The sequence below is a fragment of the Galeopterus variegatus genome, unplaced genomic scaffold, assembly GCF_000696425.1.
Source record: "Galeopterus variegatus unplaced genomic scaffold, G_variegatus-3.0.2 Scaffold90, whole genome shotgun sequence".
Lineage (NCBI taxonomy): Eukaryota > Metazoa > Chordata > Mammalia > Dermoptera > Cynocephalidae > Galeopterus > Galeopterus variegatus.
In genome coordinates this window covers 566,542-581,560 of record NW_007726201.1, presented here as the reverse complement: position 1 = coordinate 581,560, position 15,019 = coordinate 566,542, and the positions used below count along the sequence as shown (strand labels likewise).

Here is a 15,019-nt window from a genome sequence, read left to right as displayed (position 1 = left end):
GTTTCCTTTTTGTTGTCACAGGTTAAGTCACAGATGGAAAAACAGGAAAATTGGGTTAAAGAAAGTACCTTGGGCAAACCAATTTGCTGTGAAGAATTGGAATTGGGAGAAAGGCTAATAATAATAATGTTCAGCCAGTGCAAAATTACTTGTCCATTTCAGAGTCAGTCTACTGAAAAGGTAATAAATTGTGCTGTTAATGACCTGTACAACCAGAAATTTTGTGACTTTCTTCCAGCACTTGTTTTACAACAGTTAATTCTTTAACATTGCCAGTGTTCCTTGAAGAGGAAAAAGACTGCGTGTTAGCATTTCTATTCTCTTTCTTTTGGGGCCTTGTGATAGCTGGTTCCTGAAAATTAAGATTCAGAATATGTCCCAAATTACCTTCCTGGTTGCCTTTATATTCTGTTTTCATACAACTTCAGCTTAACACTTTCACCTTTCTCCAGCACACTCTTTATTACCTTTTCTCTTTACTATTCAATTGTTTATTTTAAACTAACATCATTCCATTCTTTAGTTATTTATACTGGTTGATTTGGTCTGTCAGGCTCATCATGATTATCTTGAGTTCTTCATCTTTTTTCTTTTATACCAGCTTATGATATATTTTATAACATATTTCACATTCCAATTGCCACTAAACTTACACATTCCTAAGAGCCAAATTAAAATTTGAACTCTTTGCTTTCCAAATATTCCTTCACTACTTTTGTTTTATTAGAATCTAAGTTATAATTTGAATATTGTGCTTTTAATTAATTGGTTAACTGATGTTTTTCCTTTATTTCGTCCACCGAAGTTTGAGTACCTTCTACAAGGGTGCTTCAGAAAGTTTGTGGAAAAATCGAATTGAAAGATAATATGAGGGCCGGCCCGGTGGCGCACTGGAGAGTGCGCCACTTGGGAGCGTGGCAGCGCTCCCGCCGAGGGTTCGGATCCCATGTGGAGACCGGTTCCCGCTCACTGGCTGAGCGCAGGGCGGGGGCAACACCGAGGGTTGCGATCCCATTGCCGGTCCCCGGTATGGGCGCAACACTGAGGGTTGCGATCCCATTACCGGTCAGTAAAAAAGAGACAAAAAGGAAAAAAAAAAGATAATATGAATCTTCCCATGAACTTTACTGAGGGTTGCGATCCCATTACCGGTCAGTAAAAAAGAGACAAAAAGGAAAAAAAAAAAAAGATAATATGAATCTTCCCATGAACTTAAAAAAAAAAAACAAAACACTTTTTTTTATTGGTTATGAATATTCATGGGGTACAGAGCAAATTGTCACCACTCGTGCCTAATAAGATGCGATGGCCAGATCTATACTAGCAGCATGCCCATTACCACAAATTGAGCTTATATCCCCTGTCCCCCACCAATTATTCCCCCAATTATTCCCAACCTCCCTCCACATCCCCCTTTCCCCACTCCACTTTGTATCCCTAGGTATGTTCTCTTCCTCTGCAAGTCCAATGCACCACTATGGTCTTTCCTTCCTTCTTTCTCTCTTAGCTCCCATTTATGAGTGAATATATATGGTATTTATCACTCTGTGCTTTGCTTATTTCACTCAATATAAGTTTCTCCAAGCTCATCCATGTTGTTGCAAATGGGAGAATTTCATTCTTTTTTATGACAGAGTAGTATTCCATGGTGTATGTATGTATGTGTGTGTATATATATATATACACCACATTTTCCTTATCCAGTCCTCCACTGATGGACATTGAGGTTGGTTCCATATCTTGGCTATTGTAAACAGAGCTGCAGTGAACATGGGAGTGCAGGTATCCCTTTGACTTGATGATTTCCATTCCTTTGGGTATAAACCCAGAGGTGGGATTGCTGGATCATATGGAAGATCTATCTGTAGTTGTTTGAGAAACTTCCATATTGTTTTCCATAGTGGTTGTACTAATTTACAGTCTCACCAACAGTGTAGAAGTGATCCCTTCTCTCCACATCCTCGTCAGCATTTGTTATTGTCTGTCTTTTTGATTAAGTATAAGACCTGAAACTAAAATTACTAAGGGAAAATATATGTGAAACACTTCAGGAACTAGGTCTGGGCACAGACTTTATGAACATGAGCCTGAAAGCACAAGCAACAAAAGAAAAAATAGACAAATGGGACTATATCAAACTAAAAAGCTTCTGCACAGCAAAGGAAACAATCGACAGAGTGAAACTACATCCTACAGAGTGGGAGAAAATTTTTGCTAACTATGCATCTGACAGGGGATTAGTGTCCGTAATATACAAGTTACTCAAGCAATTACATGGTAAAAAAAACAAATAACCCAATTAAAAGATGGGCAAAGGAACCGAATAGACATTTTTCAAAGGAAGGCATACAAATGGCCGACAGGTACAAGAAAAAATGCTCAACATCACTAGTCATCAGGGAAATGCAAATTAAAACCACATTGAGATATCATCTCACCCCAGTTAGACTGTCCATGAGCTTTTAAAAGTACCCTTGTTATATACTAGACTACCTCTATTAAGTCTGCTTGGTCTGCCATAACAATATATCATAGACTGGATAGCTTAAACAATAAGAGACTTATTTTCTCACATTTACTGGAGGCTGGAAAGTCTGAGATCAGGTGTTGGCCTGTTCTTTTTCTGGTGAGGGCTCTCTTTGGGCTTGCATATTGTCCCCTTCTCAGTGTGTTCTCACACAGCCTAGAGAAAGAATTCTGTTGTCTCTTCCTTTTATAGGGGCACCAGCCCTACCACCACCTTTATGACCTCATTTAACCTTTTTACTTCCTCACAGTCCCTGTCTTTAAATATAGTCACATTTGGGGTTAGGGTTTCAACATAAGAATTATGGGGGCACACAGTTCAGTCCATAGCACTTCCTGTTTAATTCTACTAGTTTGTCTGTTGATTATTAGATGAATATTACGCTTTTTAAATTGTTGTAATTTTATATAGAGGTTAGTATCTGCTAGTACTAGTTTCCCCTCATTAGTTGTCTTTAACTTTTTGGTGGAGTATACTTTTGCTCACTATTTCAGAACTCTAAAAAATTTATCTTTTTTTTTTCCCCCCATATAGGTTTAAGTTTATTTAAGTTTTTAAACATTCATAGAAGTTTTCTTCTAGGTACATTAAAATTTGGGATGGAGGGGCAGTTATAAACAGTACCTCTTCTTTTGATCATTTCTAGTATATTTTGAAGCTCTTCATACTTTTTTTTTTATGGCACTAACTAGAACTTTCAGAATAATTTAGACAGAATTGATGATAGAGGATCTCTTTACATTCTTTGTGAATTAAATGGAATTTCTAATGTTGCACAGGTAAGTATGGTATTGGCTGTTGTTTTGAGATATCCTTTATCATTATGATAAGGAAGTATCCTTATGTCCCCTTCCCCACAGCCACCACCACAGTTTGATATTGATCTTTATGAAATCTGCTTTTGCAAATGTTCCACAGACCTTTTTTAATTGAAATTTTTATCAAAATAGTTGTGGATTATTGAAAGAAAGTGAGCCGAGATGCCGGGTACTGTTCAAGCTTTATTAAAGAAAGAAATCTGCTGGGCTGTGCTCAGAGTGGCACAGGGCCCAGGGCTGCCCTGAAAATGGTGGACAGCACCAGTTGTGGGGGTGATAGAGCTTATATAGTGCGCCAATGGCTGGCTGATACCATCAAGGAGCGTCATTATGCTAATGTGGATCAGGGTGGAGAACTGCGTCCTTGTGGAAGCAAAAGGGGTTTCTCTTTAAGTCAGGAGGCTTCTCGTAAAGGGAAGTGGGGGAGGGGGAGAGGTGGGCAGCACCCTTTTGTACTTGGTCTTGTCTAAAGTGGCTCTGGCTATGTTGCAGATCTATTAATTATTAATTGCTGTTTTAAAAAAATAAAAGAAAGAGATCCTGTTTACTCTCTACTGAGTTTTCCCAGTGATTATATTTTGTAAAACTTTATCCATAATTGTAATATCATAATCAGTATATTCATATTGATACAATTGATCATATTCAGATTTCCCGTTTTATTTGTGCTCGTTTTTGTGTCTATTTAGGCTCATACAGTATATCCATGTATCCTCTGCCATGGACAAGATATAGAACAGTTTAATGACCACAGGAATCCCTCCCTCCTGTTGCTCTTTTAAACCACATCCACTTCCCTCTTAGTCTGGCAACCACTAATCTGTTCTCTCGATTACTTCCATAATTTTGTCATTTTAAAAATGTTATAAAAATGGAATCGTATGTATGTAACCTTTCAGGTTTGGCTTTTTTCATTCAGCATACTTCTCTGAGCGTTCATCCAGGTTATGAGTGTCTCAAGAGTTTGTTCCTTTTTATTGTTGAGTAGTAAGTAGTCTTTGATATGTATGTACCACAGTTTGTTTAACCATTGATTCACTGAAGGACATCTAGGCTGTTTCCGTTTTGGGCTTTTACAAATAAGGCTGCTTTGAACATTCATGTACAAATTTTTTGTGAATGTGAGTTTTATTTCTCTGAGATAAATGGCCAACAGTGTAATTGCTGGACTGTATGGTAGTTGCATTCTTTGTTTTGTAAATGCCAAACCTTTTTCCAGAGTGGCTATGTATGCTACATTGCCACTGTCAGTGTATGAGCAATTCATTTTCTGAGCATCCTCTCCAGCATTCCATGTAGTCACTATTTTTTATTTTAGTTATTCTGATAGATGTGTATTGATAACAACTCATTGTGGTTACAATTTGCGTTTCCATAGCGGCTAATGATGTTGAATATCTTTTTATTTGATAATTTGTACTTTGGTAAAATCTATTCTTATCTTTTGGATTGTTTTTACTATTGAGTTTTGAGAGTTCTTTACAGATGCTAGTCCTTTGTCATAATATGTGGTTTGCAAGTGTTTTCTTCCTGACTGTAGCTTGTCTTTTCATCCTCTTAACAGGGTCTTTTGTAGAGCAAAGTTTTAAGTTTTGATAGGGCTCAATTTATTAATTTCTATTTTCATGGATTATGCTTTTGGTGTCAAGTCCTACACCTCTTTGCCTAGCTATCTATATATCTTGAAGATTCATCCTGTCTTTTTTTTTCTTTTTCCCTAAGAGTTTTATAGTTTTAAATTTTATATTTAAGCCTGTGGCCCATTTTAATTTAATTTTTTTTTAAAAATTATATAATCATTTTCTAAGGTTGTGGAAGGCTTTGTCAGGGATACTGAAAATTCCTATAGGCAATTAGTAATATTAACTCTTTAAATGGCATTTTTTTAAACTTTTTGCTTCTCTAAAAAATGATTTTTTTTTTTTTTTTTTTTTTACCTCTAGATGTCGATTTTTCCAGCACCATTTGTTGAAAAAGTTGCCCTTTCTCCCTTGAATTACTTTTGTACCCTTGTTAAAAATCAGTTGAGCTTGGGCTGGCCCGGTGGTGCACTGGAGAGTGTGCCGCTTGGGAGTGCGGTGGCACTCCCGCCGAGGGTTCGGATCCCATGTGGAGACCGGTTCCCGCTCACTGGCTGAGCGCGGGACGGGCGCAACACCGAGGGTTGCAAGCCCATTGCTGGTCCCCAGTATGGGCGCGACACTGAGGGTTGCGATCCCATGACCAGTCAGTAAAAAAGACAAAAAGGGGGAAAAAAAATCAGTTGAGCTTATTTGTGTAGGTTCTCTATTTTCTCTATTTTGTTCCATTGCTCTGTTTGTCTGTATTCCTCTGTCAATATCATACAGTATATATGCAGTATATTAGCTAGATAGTAAGCCCTAATGCTGGATAGAATGATTTGTCTCATTCTGTTCTTTCTCAAGATTGGCTTAGCTATTCTGGGGTCTGTGCCTTTCCATACTAATTTTAGAATAATCTCATCTATGTCTACAAAAAAAAAAAAACCTTACTGGGATTTTCATAGTAATTGTATTAAATCTATAGATCACTTTTGGGAGAATTGACATCTTTAGTATGATGAATCTTCTAATCCATGAACATGCTATATCTCTATTTAGGTCTTTGAATTCTTTCATTAGTATTTTATGATTTCCAGCACACAGACCATATATATGTTTTGTTAATAATATACCTGTTTCATTTTCTTTGGAGCAATTGTAAATGCTATTATGTTTTTAATTTTGGTTACTGCATGCACACTATATGTATGTTGGGCATCTCTGGTGGCCGCATGGGACCCCAACAGGTTTTTCCTTTCCCTAGAGGGTCAGGGCCAAAGGGATTGCCCTTTTCTCCCCCCCGGGACGCGGGGTGAAAAGAGATTCCAAGAGATGGGTGAGCACGCCGCTGCTCTCCCAGATAGGGAACAAACACATACACACGCAGCATATTTATATGCTTAGCAGGCAGGGATTTCCAAGCTTAGGCCAATCCTTGAAAAGGTCATATGTGCACGTGCCTTGCCTCTCTATGCTTAGCCCTCCCCCTTAACTTCCCTTTGGCGACACCTTTTATCCGTTTAGGCCATCTGTTGTTTTTGCTTAGAAAAAGGGCGCGGTCCCGTATATGTATGTAAAAATGGAACTTATGTTCATGAATTGGTCTTGTATCCTTTTACCTTGCTGAACTATGAAGTTTTTTTGTAAATTAATTCCCTAGTATTTTTTAAGATAGACAATCATGTCATCTACAAATAGGAACAGTTTTCTTTCTTTCTTTTCAATCTGTATGCCCTTTCTTTTTCTTACCTTATTGCAGTGGCTAGAACTTCCAGTTCTATGTCGAATAGACTGGACATCCTGGCCTTGCTTCAGATCTTAATAGAAACACAGTCTTTTACCCTTTAGTGTGATGTTAGCTAGAGGGTTTTTTGTAGATGTTCTTTATCAAATTGAGGTATTATTCCTAATTTACTGATAATTCCTAACTTACTGTTAGTATTTATCATGAATGAGTATTAGAGTGTGTTAAATATTTTTTGTGTCAATTGAGATAATCACATCTTTAGTCTATTGATATGATAGCTTATACTGAATTTTGAATGTTGAACCAGGCGTGCAGACATGCAATGAGTTGGTCATGGTGTATAATCTTTTTATATATTGTTATATTTGATTTACTAATATTTTGTTGAGGACTTTTGCAGTTAAGTTAATTTCATGAGAAATTTGATCTGTAGTTTTCTTTTTTTGTACTATCTTTGTATAGTGTTGGTATCAAGTTTGTACCGGCCTCATAAAAAGAGGTGAAAAATGTTCCTTCCCATTCTATTTTCTGGAAGAGATTATGTAAAATTGGTGTTAATTCCTCTCTAAATGATAGAATTCTCCAGTGAAACCACCTCAGTGTGGAGATCTTTTTTCAGAAGATTTTAAATTACAAATCCAATTTCTTTAATTGTTATAGGACTATTCAGGTTATCTATTTCATCTTGGTTGAGTTGTGGTAATTTGTGATTTTTTTCTTCTAAGTTGTCTAATTTATGAGCATAAAGTTTTTCTCAGTAACTCAATTATTCTTTTCAAGGGGACAAGATCTTAAACATCCAGTTTCTTTCCTGTAATTGGTGGTTTGTCTCTTCACTCTTAATTTATCAGTCTTGATAGAGATGTGTTGATTTTATTGATTTTTTTTAAAATAAGCTTTCGTTTCATTGGCTTTCTCTTATTTTTCTGTTTCGATTTTATTGATTTCTGTTCTTTGTTATTTTCTTCCTTCTGCTTCCTTTGTGTTTATTTTGTTCTTTTTCTAGTTTCTTGAGATAGGAACTTCAATTATTGATTTGAGACTTTTTCACCTTTCTAATGTCCACAGATTTTTGAAAAGCCTTCAGTTCTCTAGTATAAAGTTTTGGCTTTATAAAGTTTAATCTTCTTTATTAAATTATTCAAATTAAACTCTCAAAGTCTGAAGATCTCCAACTATCATTATGTTTTTGAATATTCTTGTGTTTCTAAATGGTTTTTGTGTTATACATAAGTATTGCTGTACAAATTGGTTCATAAACGTTCATGATTGTTAAATCTTTAGACTATTGAGGTTGATTCCATCAAAATTATAAAGGTACCTCTTCACATTATGGAGACCCACTTAAAGGAGAAAAGAATTGTTTAAGCTTAGTTGATTTTTTTCTAGCTATTTGGAAATCTAGCATCCTGTGAGGAGTTGGGAAAGAACTGAGTCAAGAAATAGGGAGTAGTGCTTGTGCCCAAGAAATTTTTGTTGTTCTTTAGTGTGACCATCAGGAGTTAGTGTCCTAATTAGGAGTTAGTTTTGACACTTCTCTCCTCTCTTTGCTGGTGGTAATCCCCTACAGTATTAGTGATGTCAAGTTAATTTCCAGGTGCATGCTTCTTCAGATCTCTGTAGTTAATATGTCTGGATCTTCACTTTTATTTCTCAATTTGGTATTTATTCTCATTTTTATTATTTGCATGAGTACATGTTTATTCTCACCTCTTACCTATTCACTTACTTCAATAGGAACTAGGTAGGAATGGGGATAAACTGATGGATACTGGTGTTCCAGTTACTGTCTTTTTTGAATGGAAATAAAATGTGTGTGTGTGTGTGTGTGTGTGTGTGTGTAACTAACTATCAAGTATTTATTGCCTTTTGTAACTTCCCATTCTTTATATGAACTATTTAGTCATATAAAAATAATCGTGTTAAAATAATGTATCATAATTGCAAAACTGTGATACCATTTTCCTCCTTCCATCTTTTCCTCCTTTCCTCCCGCCTTCTCTCCCATTTGTGGTATTATGTGAGAATCACTGTCATTGCTTCTGTTACTTTTTTTTTTTAAATTTCTAAAGACCCACTCAGATCAGAATAAAGTGTTAAACACATTTTTTATTAATAGACAATTAGTAAAAATATGTATTTGATAACAATATAATTCCATATTTCATAGAATGTGATAGAATCTTTCATCAAGGGTACTAGTTTTTATATCATCCAGAAGATTAATATTTATAATATGAGGCAGCTATTTGAGATACCAGTTATCAACTTTATCAAGTAATTTAATTTGAATTTGGAATTTTTATTTCAAAAATGAAATGATTTTTCACTGGATTCAAAGGTTTTTCAGAAAGTTACTAGTAAAAATTTTTATAACTGTACTATTTCTTAGATAATACTATTTGTAAACATGCAATTATCTGCTTGTAAGGGAGCAACTATAATAAAGTACATAGTAGTTTAAGAGTATATAATTTTACTCTCCTCTCCCAAATTATTAGTTGTTATTAAAGTGAAACAAAAATGCACTTATACCCATTTTTGGCTTGATCTATTTTAAATGCTTCTAGCAAACAGCATAGTAATTTTATGATGGGAGTTTTGCTCTGTATTTCCCAAAATAACTAAAATTTCTGAGGATGTATTCCAAGTTATTTAGTGACCACAGTGCCCCTCCCCCACACACACCTTTTTTTCCTTTATAAATTCTTACCCTAGGATTTCTTTCAGATGAAGGGAAAAATGTTGGCGATTGAAGTGTTTTTACTGCCTTTGAATCCATTAACTTAAGCTCTTCAGAATCCATTCACATAAGCTCTTTGAAGTTCTGAGTATGTGTATTTATCATTCAAACTGCTCCCTCTCCCATACTTAAAAAAGGTCTTCCCTTGTAAACAATGACGTCCCAGCCTCTCATAGCGACTAACCTGTTAGGGGCCAGTGGCATCACCTAGTGACCATCAACATCATCATCACTGCTAATATTTATTGAAGGTTTACTGTGTGTCAGGCACTATTTTGAGTACTTTATATATTACCTCATTTAATTCTCAAATATCAGCTGGATAGTAAGTGGTGGAGACTGGATGAGACCCAGCTGGTCTTGGCTGCAAAGCCCACAAGCTTTAACAAATTACTGCACTAAATTCCTTTACACAGTACTAACATTTTTCTTCTTCCTTGAGAAGTGTATCTATCATGTTCCTAACCCTTCTGTTTTTCATAATTTAATCATTTTATTTTGGACACTTTTTACTCATCTAATCATTTGTATTCATTAACCACCTTTCTTTTTCTCTTCTCTCTTTAACTCTTAGCCTGGTGGTGTAGGGAGACCACTTCCCTGTCTCTTCATCGATATCAGATTTTAATAAGTTTATGCTAACAGTAGTTTCATTTTTCTTAAATTCCAGTTATTTGTTTTGTCTGCATTTTTCATAATTAACACCTATTTAACCATAACAGAAGAATAAACAAGAATAAAAACAACAAAAAAAATTTGTTCTTTTTGTTACCACCAGATTGAAAGACTTCAAGATCTTCTTAAAATATCTGTGGTTCCACAAGTATTTATTTAGCTAGAAAATAATTTAGATTTACATGCCTACATAATTTTATTTTTCCTCCTTCATTATTATGGTTACCTTCCGAAAGCTGGCTCCAGCCAGCCTATTTGCAACAATTAATATTCTACTCAAACCTGGTCAGATCTGTTGGTATGTAAAAGTGTGAATTTTTTTGTTGTGGATGCAGAATGTTCTAGGAGACATATCCTAAAAATTATCTACAAAGACATTGGGTGATTGTGCCAGTAGATAACCTGCCTTTTTTCTATTCATCTGCCTGTTTCTAAATCAATGCTACTATAGTAGTCTTTTTTTAAAGGATAATTTTATGGTACATTAAATATATAATGTCAACAGTAAAGTAATTTTTACTTCCTAGTATCATTTATAGATAAAAGTAAATAAAAATTGAGATCCAGTTCATAATTTTTCACATGTTGTTTTTGTACCTGTTGGTATAATGTGTAAACTCAATATTTATATGACTTTTAGGTAGAAGACATTCCTGCACAGGTTTTTGTGTAGGTCAGAGGGCTAGTTATCCTTTCCGTTTCCTCAGTACATTTTAAAGCTCATTTTTAAAACTCATTTTCTGTGAGTTTTGGGAGCCTCTAAAAACTAGATATCATTTGAAAACAAGTGGTGGAAATTAGTGCAGATCATGTTGGAATTTAATTTATCTGAGAGGAAACAGTTGAAAAATATTAATTTTGAAAAATTCAAGAGGGGCTAATTCAATAATATTTTCATGTATTAAAAATTAATTCAGTGATATTTTATGTGATATAAACTATAGGAATGAAACTCAGTTTTTTATGTCCTGCCCTTTTTTAAAAACCATTCTGATTTAGCATTGTTTTCTAAATACTACTTTTCCCTCTGTTTATGAATATAATAAAAATGTTGCAGCAATCCATAACACCAATATTTACTTCTTCTTGAATTCTAAAACTTAATTTAATTGTGAATTTTATTATTGTTTTGGTTGTTATTATTACTGCAAAAATGGTTGTTGTGACAAATGGTAAATCTGTGTGAAATGCCTTAGCAAAGTGCTGACTCATGAAAGCCCTGAATATATGTTATTTCTTTTCTAATACATGTAAAATCATAAAAGTGTAGGAAACAAAAGTCTTGAGATTTCATTACATTGCCTCTAAACAGGCAGGACTGAATCTTAGTCACCTTCTTGATTATTTATTCGTGAATGAATAAGACTATCAAGAATGATTATATGAGGAGTCTTCAGAAAGTTCATAGAAAGATTTGTATCTTTTAATTCTATTTTTCCATGAACTTTTTGAAACCCTTGTATATAGAGGTATGCTGATAAAGTTTAACTATCAGCTTTCAAAAGGGGACAAAAGACAACGATTTTGTAGCATTTGCATACTTTCTCCTTGGCTGATTGCAGTCAACATGACATCACTGCATGTGGCTTTGGGAAGAAATGAGCAGTAGTACAGCATTATACAGTTGGCCCTCCATATCCACAGGTTCTGCATCTACAGATTCAATCAACCATGGATTGAAAATATTTGCAGGAAAAAAGCAATATAAAACATCAGTTCAACAATAAAAAATAATGCAAATAAAAACAATACAACTATTTACATATTATATACTATTATATATTAATAGTATAACAACTATTTACATATTATATACCTTGTATCAGGTGTTGAGAGAACAGAATAGTTTGGTCAGGGCCCTCGCCTTGGGTCCAGTTGGGTGTAGTTCAGCATCCTTTGTAAGCAAATTATGTGTGTGTGTGCGTGTGCATGTGCGTGTGTGTGTGGAGTTAGTGCACATGTGTGCCAGTGTATCTTTTTTGGTTTTGTTGCTATTCTTGTGTTCTTGAGAGAGAGGAGGAGTTTTAGTGAAGCAGGCGTGCAAGCTCGACCTTGGGCGTTCACCCGGCGTAGCCATGCTTTCCAGCCTGTGGCTCCAAGGACCTGTTGGCCGGTTACCTAGCTCACAGACCTGCGTGAAGGGGTTTGGTGACCTAGCCTGGCATGTGTGGGGTCTGGTGACCCAGCCTGACGTATGAAGGGTTTGTGACCTAGTCTGTCAGTGGGCTTCAGGGATTTGAGAGCTCCATACCCAGCCCTAGCTCAACAGTCAGCCCAGTCGGTGCAGGATTACCAGCAGGTAAAAGAGCCCGACAACTCTGGTGTGGTTGTGTAGCTTTACAACTGGTGTCACAAACAGTATTAAGAGTGCTACATTAGGTATAATTAATCTAGAGATGGTTTAAAGTATATGGGAGGATGTGCCTAGGTTGTAAGCAAATACTATGCCATCTTATATAAGAGATTTGAGCATCCACAGATTTTGGTATCTGTGGAGTCCTAGGAACAATCTCCATCTGATAGCGAGGGACAACTGTAGCATACTTCAACCACATATATATGATAGACATAAACTACCTCAAGAACATGGGTAATAGTAAAACAAAAATAAAAATAATTTATAAGTGACGAGTTTTTGAGTATTTACTACTTAGTATTTAATGTAATTTATTTCATTATAAGGTTATATAATTTAGCTTTAAATAATGGGTTGTAAAATTCCTGGAATTTTAGCATCTGGCTCTAAGGAACTAGTACAAGCAGTCTTTAGCACTCCCTTGCTTGTGTTGAACCTAAATCACTCCTAAAGTATAAATCAGAGATTTCTAATTCATGATCCGTGTGTGAGTTTCTAGGGGAGTGCATAAAGCCTGAAAATTTATACAAAAATTTGTACACATGTATTTTTCTGAAGAGAAATATTTGTTGAGTATCTACTGTATGTTGCCTACTGTAGTGTAAGGATTGGGGATACAGTGATGGCCAAATGCAGCACAGTCTCTGCCATCACCCTGCTAATATACTAATGGGGGAGACAGGCATTAATCAAATAATCACTCAAATTTAAAAATTGTAAATATGTTCAAGAGGTTCTTCAAAAAGTTTGTAGAATGACATGTTTTAATTCCATTTTTCTACAAAATTCTTGAAGCACCCTTGTATATCAGAGACTTTATTCAGTCTAGGGGTCAGGAAAGGCTTTTCTCAGGAAGTTATGTGTGTGTTGAGATCTTATCTAGATGAGTAGGAGGTATTAAAAAGGTAAAGATGAAAAAAGGAGTTCCAGAGAGAGGGTAGTAGTATTGCAAGGGCACTGAAGGATGTAAAAGAAGTCAGTGTAACCTTGAACATAGAGAGTCAGGATGAGAGTAGGAAATAAGAATGGAACTCATCAGACAAAGACCAACTTCTGCAGGGCCTGGTAAGTCATGGTAAGAATTTTGGTTTTGAGCTTGAAAGCACTGAGAAAACCCTGAAGACATTGAAGCAAGGGGAGTGGTCTGATAAATAAAATTTATGTTTTTGTAAAGATCATCACTCCACCTGCAAAGTAGTGAAACTATTCTAAGGGGGTTATGAGCAGGTGCACAGAAGAGGCATGGAAGTGATAATGGTAATTGGAATAGAGTGGAGGTGGTGAAAAATTATTCAGTCTTTCACCAGATTCTTATTGAACATTTATTACATGTCATTTGCTATTCTGGGTCCAGGAATTTGGCAGAAAACACGTCCAAATTTCTACTCTTGTAGTGTTTATGATCTAGTCGGGGGGACAGCAGAGATAAACAGTAAACAAGTAAGCAAAATGATTTGACACCTTTATAAGTACTGTGAGTAGGATAATGGGATCTGTGTTTTATTTGGATTGTTTTAAATTTTTTTGCTCCTCCTTTCTCATAGGGTATTTCCAAAATAATTAAGATGTGTAGTTATAGTTTTTGATTCATTAATCACAAGGCTCACTCATAGATTCACTTTTATGTAGTAGTGATAAGTTAACATTTATTAAAAGTGTATTATGAATGTCACGAAACACACAGTCTGAGGAACTGTTTTAGATTGAGAAAGACTGAAGAGACATTGTAACTAAATATAATGTATGATGCTGGAATGGATCCTGCACCAAGAGTTTTTTTAAATGCTATAAAAGATGTTACTAGCACAGTGGATAAAATTGGAATATGGATTGTAGATTAAAGTATTGTGTTTTAAATGTTCTGAATTTGATCACTGTACTGCGATTACATAAAAGAACAGCATTGCTCTTTTAATTCTCAAGTATTAAAATATATGACCTTTTGAAGTAGGTCAGAATGAAATGAAGTTTATACATGTACATACACAAAAAGAGAGAACATTAAAAATAAATGTGGCAAACCTGGGTAAAGGCCAGACAAGAATTTTCCATATTATTGTTATTTTTCTATCAATTTGAAATAATTTCAAAATAAAAATAAAAAGCAAAAAGGGTATATCGTTCACATATTGTGTAAAGCTGTTTACATGAATGGTCATTTAGTAATTCCATTTAAGCTATGAGATATTTAATTTTGCTATTCCTGTTTTATAGATGAGGAAACTAAGGCTTTAAAGGATTAGGTAATTCACGTAAATACATAACTTGAGAAAGTGGCAAAGTGGATATTTGATCTACTGCTTATGACCATTAAATCCTCGAACAAAATATTAATAGATCTTTTAAGAAATTCAGGAAAGTGATTTTAAAAACCTAATTTCTATTACAACTACCACCCTACCTCTTTCCCAGAAGTAATTCCTGGCATATTCTTCTGGTAATTTTATATGCAGTAGGAGTATGTGTATATGTGCATTCTTTAAAATAGGTGTATGATAACCATACTGTTTGCAAATTGTATCATTCTGTCTAAATCTCTTTATTGAATTACTTTTTTTGATTCCATCTTAATCTCTTTATTGAATGGCTCT

The 15,019-nt window shown here is 35.1% G+C and overlaps 1 protein-coding gene across 1 annotated transcript in view; it reads left to right on the top strand.

Moving 5' to 3' along the window:
- SPRED1 (sprouty-related, EVH1 domain containing 1) overlaps positions 1 to 15,019 on the top strand; it is a 118,779-nt gene that overhangs the window by 66,201 nt on the left and 37,559 nt on the right. The window lies entirely within an intron of this gene.